Genomic DNA, 7,158 nt, shown 5'->3' with positions numbered 1-7,158 from the left:
GTGAATTCTTACAGAGGTCTTGGCAGGCTTCCATGCCCCCAAGCTCTGCAGGTTCTGACAGGGGATGCCCTAGCCAAGAAACTCACAGAACCACATCAAGGGTTTGGTGCGCCTGCTTCAAGGGAGTTTGTTCTCTTGACCAACAAGAGTTTGTGTATTTAGGGGCTTTGGGAAAGTCTTGAAGAAGTTTGGGTGCCTGCTTAGAATCCTTGCTCCGTAACATGGTAGCTTTGTGACCGGACAAGGTACTTGACCTCATTGTGCCTCCTTGTGTGAGGAATGGATAGCACGTCTTTCAGAGGGTGTATGGGTTTGTCATGAAGCTCAAGGCGCTTAACCTCAGGACATCTCACTTGCACAGGTGCCTCACAGGAGGGCCTAGGCCTGCTGTATTTGAAATTTTGTAGCCTTGAGTACTTCCAAAGCACATAATCCATGGTCTTTAGATTCTTGCAGGAACGCCTGCTTGTGAGAATGCACCACCACAACATGTGTAAAGCAGTTCGTCCAAGGCTAGGCCCATTGCAAGAACTTTATAAATGGTCCTTATACTAACCTGGCAGGGGAGATACCATGGTCATGAAGGTGTTTTTCCCAGGGCGAGGCTTATCCATTGCACTCCACATGTGCTGACCCCTGCGATTTCCCCAAATGTGGGAAACTCGACTGCATAGTTTGTGGTAGTGGGGGACTGCATTCCCGCTCTCCCCTGAACAATAAAAATGAAAATAGTTCTCGTTGTTAGTAGAGGTACTCTCTCCCCATTATTACACCTCCACATAAACTTTCCTCAGCTGCCCAACTGTCAGTGCCTGTCTAGTTCTGTTCACAATTTGCTTCTCTTCTTTTTATAACGTTGGCTTCTTACCAATCACTCAGCACTTGCTGTTTTGCCAGTCTTATGCCGTTCCTCACGGCATCCCCTGTAATGATGAGAAAACAACGTCTAATGATGATGTTTTTCACAGAAACGATGTGACAGCAAAGAGAGTACATAAATAAATTGCCTGAGGCTCCTTGGTGTGACGGAGACTCAAAGTCCTGTTAATACTTAGCAAAACATCTAGCAGGACAGGCAAACAAAGGGCAATTGAGGCAAAGCTGTGATGTTTTGCCAGTTGTTAAAATAAGAGGCCAATTGTCACTGACCATGATGTAGAGATGCTCCCCTTCAGAGCACGTGTATCTCAGAATTATCACAGGGCTACAAGTCACCCTAATAATGGGCCTTTGCTACAAGCAGACAGATTACAACCCATACTTAGTCTTAAAAGATGCAACACTTTGCATTGCAGTTGTAAAAGGAATCTCTCTGGGCCATTTATCTTGACTCACAATCAGTTAAAGGGGATGAATGGAATGTCTATGTGACTGTCATGACACTCCTTCCTCGACATTAAAAAAGGAACTTGACTTAGATGGACCTAGGCACAGCCATCACTGAAGGCCTGTTGTGCATAAGGTTCCGTGAATGGTGATGAGTAAAACCATGTCCCCATGCTTTCTATTACACTGTGCTGGTTGCTGTCTGAGAAAATGAAGAGAGCATGGCCATTAGGATTATGTGAGCCTAGCTTAAGCCAGGCTCTGCTCTGTACTTGATTTATGATTTAGACTGTATAATTTTCCTAGATACCAAGTTTCTTTATCTGTAAAACAGGAACAATAGCACCTACCTTGCAGGATCACAGTGAAGATTAAATAAAAGAAAAAAGATGAAGTGTCTGAAAAATAGCAAGTACCTAATAGATGTCAACTCTTACCCACTTCTGGAGGCATATATTAGGAGTGCAGTTTTGGTTCTCTTAAAAACTGTACTTCTTCTGAATCTTGCATGATTTTTGCAGTTGAAGTATTCTGACTTGTTACAAAAATATACTGTTTTTGCCTATAAGAATTATAACAGATAAATAAAAAGAAAACACAGTAGTTAAATTATACATAATTCCAATATGTAGTTGTAACTTCTGTTAAAACTCTTGGGTGTATCATTCCAGAACATTTAGTGCTTATATATGCATGTTATTAAAATATAATTATATAGCACATTATTTTATAACCTATTTTTAAAAAATACAGTGCATCATTGTTATGGGAAGAACTTAGAAAAAAATCTCTTTCATTATAAAATCAGGTAAAAATTTTCTGTAGAGTGGGAAGTAGTTCAGATTTATACCTTATGTTCATTTTTTGTTTGTTTGTTTGTTTGTTTGTTTTTTTGACAGGCAGAGTGGACAGTGAGAGAGAGAGACAGACAGAGAGAGAGAAAGGTCTTCCTTTGCCGTTGGTTCACTCTCCAATGGCCGCCGCGGCCGGCGTGCTGCGGCCGGCGCACCGCGCTGATCTGAAGCCAGGAGCCAGGTGCTTCTCCTGGTCTCCCATGCGGGTGCAGGGCCCAGGCACTTGGGCCATCCTCCACTGCCTTCCCGGGCCATAGCAGAGAGCTGGCGTGGAAGAGGGGCAACCAGGACAGAATGCAGCGCCCCGACTGGGACTAGAACCCAGGGTGCCGGCACCGCAGGTGGAGGATTAGCCTATTGAGCGCCGGCCTCATTGTTCATAAGTTAAACCAAAATTCTGAAGCCTTTCCCAGAGAATGGCCACATAGCTGCAATAAGGATTAAGACTAGGTAACATATTCAAATCCTTTTTTAAAGTACCTTTTTAAAGAAATCATGCTTGGGGACTGGCACTGTGGGTAGCAGGTTAACTGCTACATGCAGCACTGGCATCCCCTATGGGTGCTAGTTCAAGGTCAAAACAAGGCAAACAGATATTCGTGATTGGATATGGTTTTGGTACTGCAACTTTTGCCCTGGAGAGGTAACACAAGTAGATAAAATATCTCTACATTCTGTAATCCATCTTGAAAAAAATAATTGGATGGGCTCTACTGTTCAGATAGTTGAAGAATGTATCTAGAGGCCAAGAGGCACAAGCAGTACAGGTAAAATCTGTATATTACTAACTAAGGTGTTTAATAGGCAACTAGGAGAGAGTAGTACCATTGGACCATTGGCTATGTCTTGAGTCCTTAATATCCTTCTCATATCTATCTCATCTCATTTGTTCTCATAAAACAAAAGTCAAAATAAAATATTGCCAAGAGAGAGACTATATCCCGGATTTGGAAAAAATTTAGACTATACTATCTTTCTACGCCAGGAGTATTAAATGAAGTTTCTGTGTTTAAATCTTCAGTGAAATTAGAGTTGGTACAGTGTTCTTTGGTCCCTGTATTCCCAGTATATTCTCACAAAAAAGGTGGAGATCTTTGCCAAACATAGCTTGCCCTTAGTTTGAACGTTGGGCATAAAATACTGCTTTTGCAAATGAGCTCTCCTACTGTTATGAGCTGAATTTCATCCTCCAAATTCATATGTTGATGTCCTAACCTACAATACCGCAGGGAAAAAAAGCTATAGGCCAGTACCCTTGGTGAATGTAGATGCAAAAATTTTTAACAAAATACTAGTAAACTGAATCCAGCAATACATCAAAACGATTATTCACCATTAACAAGTGGGGTTCACCCCAGGGAAGTAAGGATGGTTTAACATAAACAAATCAATAAATGTGACACACCATATCAACAGAGTGAATGACAAAAATCATATAATCTTATCAGATTCAGAAAAGGCCTTTGATAAAGCCTAATGTTTCTTCACAGTAAAAAAAAAAAAAGACTTCTGAATAAATTAAGTATAAAGGGAACATACCTTAACATAATAAAGGCAATAAATAATAGACCACAAGGAACACCATATTGAGTGGGGAAGAGCCAAAGACTCCCTCAAAGAAGGAGAATAAGACAAAGATGCACACTTTTATCACTTTTATTCAATACAAATAGAACTGAAAGATCTACCTAGGCCAATTAAGTGAGAGGATAAAATAAAGAGCATCCATAGTGGACAAGAAGACGTCAAAGTGTTACTGTCTGCAGATGACATGGTCTTATATTTACAAAACCTAAAAGACTCCACCAGAAACTTTTAGAACTAATAAAAAATTAAGCTAAGCTTCAGTATTCAAAATAAATATTCAAAAAAATCAGTAGTGTTTTATCAATTAGGAGGGAATGATCTTTAAGAAAATCAAGAGAACAACCTGCGGTAGAGTGGGTCTCTCAGGCCTTACCTTTCTCAGGTGTCCTATAGAAACGCAGGGAGGCATTGTTTCCGCAGAAGCCAGAGTGGAAGGAAACACGGGTTTGCACGGCAGTGCAGCTACAGCGTTTTATGCAGATTTACCTTTGCAGTGTTTGGACAAGTTGTTGTTGTTGTGTGTGTTTTTCGGATGGCATTGTTTCTGTGTGTTTGGATTTTATGCTGTATTCGGGTCAAGAAAATAAGGTTTGAGTCATCCCCAAGCAGCTGGGTTAATGGGACTGCACCACCTACCCATTATAGTGACTGCAACAATAGTTTACTTTTATTGAAAAGAGTTTTTATATTGAGATTTTTAGAGGAAAGACTACGCAATTCCTGAATGATAGAGCTGGCATGTCACAGGTGCCAAGGCCGCAGGTCACTCGTTGGTGGTAGTTTGCTCTTCCTGCTGCTTCCCACCGAGGGTCTGCAGTGCGCCTGGCTTGGGGTTCTGTGGAGAGGGTTATGTATCTGCAGCCTGATGTTGCTGTGCAGAGCGAGCTCTGAGCACATCCGAGGATGGAGTCTGGCGCGGCTGCCAGCAGGCCTGAGCCTGCCTGAGCAGAGCACGGGGCCTGCACCCACGCGTTCCTGGGTCGTGTCTTTTCCCTCTGCCTCCCATTCTGTAGTGTCATGCAGTGATTTATGCTTGTGACAACTTCTTCCGTATCCCAGCGGTGTAAGTGCGCGTGGACAGTGGACATCGTCCTGTTTCACACTGCGTCTCTGTGCTGATCTCTGGAGGCTGGCGTGGCAGTGCGTTCTGTGCCGAAGCCCCAGGGACGTGTCTGAAGGGAGGTGTGCAGAGCATACCCCGGGTGGGCTCAGAGCACCATGGTCAGCTTTGAGGTTCCCCTGGAGTGCACTTCGCTCAGGCAGGATTCTTGCCTGTTTTGAGGAGAGTTTGGACCATCACTGAGGACAATCACCGGGCTCTCAGGGGCTTTCGTGTTCTGGGTGCATCTGACCTCATTGAACATACTTCCTGGGGGGCTGTGGGGTGTGTGTGCTTGGGTTTGTGTGTGTGCACGCGTGTCTGTGATGTGATAAATTTATAAATTTTTTGCAAGTGGTGTCTACAAAATCTCTGCTTATAAACCCACAGCAGTCTCTGGTCTATAGGCAGCTTGGTCTCAGAGAGGAGGGCTGTCATGGGGAATTCACTTGGCTTTCCTTGCTCAGTGGCAGGTGTCACCCTTGCAGCGCTCACTGCGATGCAGTTACAGCCGGTTCACCCAGAGTGCGGGGTCTCGTGATGTGACGCCGTGTGAGTCCTGTGACCTCTGCTCTTAGAGCACAGTATGATTGTCTGGAGGCTTTTTTTTTTTTGACAGGCGGAGTGGACAGTGAGAGAGACAGAGAGAAAGGTCTTCCTTTGCCATTGGTTCACCCTCCAGTGGCCGCCACAGCCAGCGCACTGTGCCCAGCGCACCGTGCTAATCCTATGGCAGGAGCCAGGTACTTATCCTGGTCTCCCATGGTGCACAGGGCCCAAGCACTTGGGCCATCCTCCACTGCACTCCCTGGCCATAGCAGAGAGCTGGCCTGGAAGAGGGGCAACTGGGACAGAATCCAGCACCCCGACCGGGACTAGAACCCGGTGTGCCGGTGCCGCAAGGCAGAGGATTAGCCTAGTGAGCCACGGCGCCGGCCTGTTTGGAGGCTTTTATTGCTCTTCTCAGAAACGTGGCTGCTTTGCGTGGATCTTCTTAAGCCATACGTGGAGTTGGACCCAGCAGTCCAGGTTCCTGGAAACTTGTTAAGGGAGTGAAAACTTGGTTTACCTGGCAGATGAGTTATTCTCACTCGTTCACTGTCATCTGGAAGCCATTTGCTTGTTAGTGTTTGTGTTTAAGTGAATGTTTTGGTGAGTCTTTCTGGTTCTACTCCCAGTACAAGAATGAGAGATGCGAGTTCCCCCTGGTGTGGCCTCTGGCAGCGTGGTGTTCATTGTAGCAGATGAGTGGCGGGCACTGAACAGGGGTCCTGGTGGGGTGCAGTTAGGATAGCAGTGGGCTTCCAGCTCTCGCGACATTGGACGCAAGCAGTGTGAAGAATGGTGAGCTGTGTGGTGGGACGGCACCGGGCAGGGAATGTGCAGGTCGCATGGCTGGGGTGCCCCTACCATGCCTGCTGCTCCGTGGTGCACAGCTTCCCTTGCGAAGGGCCGCTCTGCACAGAACTGGATTTCTTGGAGAGCTTGTGGTGTGGTTTGAGGAAAGCAAGTGAGGATGAAGGAGCGGGCGGCGTGTGCACTCGGGCTGAGCGAGCTCGCGAGGACAGGAGTCGTGTGGGCTCCGTCCTGTCTATGGATTCACTTTTTGTATGTTCTTATGTTCCAAATTGCAGTGCACTGTGAATCTTCTGTTTTTTGAAATTTTGTAGGTGCTTTTAAGTGTAACTGTAATGATTTACAAAATGTTAATGAATTGTGTTTATACTTAACCATTGTAATCTAAAAGATAAGGGTACAGTTTACATGCTTTTCACCAGTTTTTGTTAAGAAATAGCAAATGAGGGATTTTAGAATTTCTGATAGTGACACCCTCCTGAGATGGCATTTGGAGAGCGCTGGAAACCGAATAGAGCTCCATCAGCAGGGGTGAAATCTGATTAAAGATGTTGGAAAATTAAGTTGGACTTTTGTATTAATATATACAGGATGAAATTTCCCAGTGTTGTCAGAGAAATTGTGGTTGTTTGCTATTTTGAGCTTTAAATGTCCTTATTTTTCTATTAAATATCAATTAATAAATATAATCAAGACATAGCAAAATTAATTTTATGCTGTAAGATTGAGTTGATGTTTTCTTGCGAAGCTTCAGTAGTTCGTATGTAATATCAAATAAAAAGAACTCGAATATTAAAAAAAATATTCAAAAAAATCAGTAGTGTTTTATCAATTAGGAGGGAATGATCTTTAAGAAAATCAAGAGAACAACCTGATTTTCAATAGCTACAAAAAATATGCCTAGGGATAAACTTAACCAAAGAGGTGAAAGATCGC

At 44.1% G+C, this 7,158-nt stretch overlaps 1 non-coding gene across 1 annotated transcript; it reads left to right on the top strand.

Annotated features, from left to right (window-relative positions):
* Positions 1-548: 548 nt before the first annotated feature.
* Positions 549-712, top strand: LOC127491252 (U1 spliceosomal RNA). Its single transcript, XR_007919838.1, has one exon. It is a non-coding gene; the product is annotated as a U1 spliceosomal RNA (small nuclear RNA).
* Positions 713-7,158: the final 6,446 nt, after the last annotated feature.

The sequence above is a fragment of the Oryctolagus cuniculus genome, chromosome 11, assembly GCF_964237555.1.
Source record: "Oryctolagus cuniculus chromosome 11, mOryCun1.1, whole genome shotgun sequence".
Lineage (NCBI taxonomy): Eukaryota > Metazoa > Chordata > Mammalia > Lagomorpha > Leporidae > Oryctolagus > Oryctolagus cuniculus.
The sequence above is the reverse complement of the archived record's forward strand: the minus strand, read 5'-3'. Positions and strand labels throughout refer to the sequence as shown.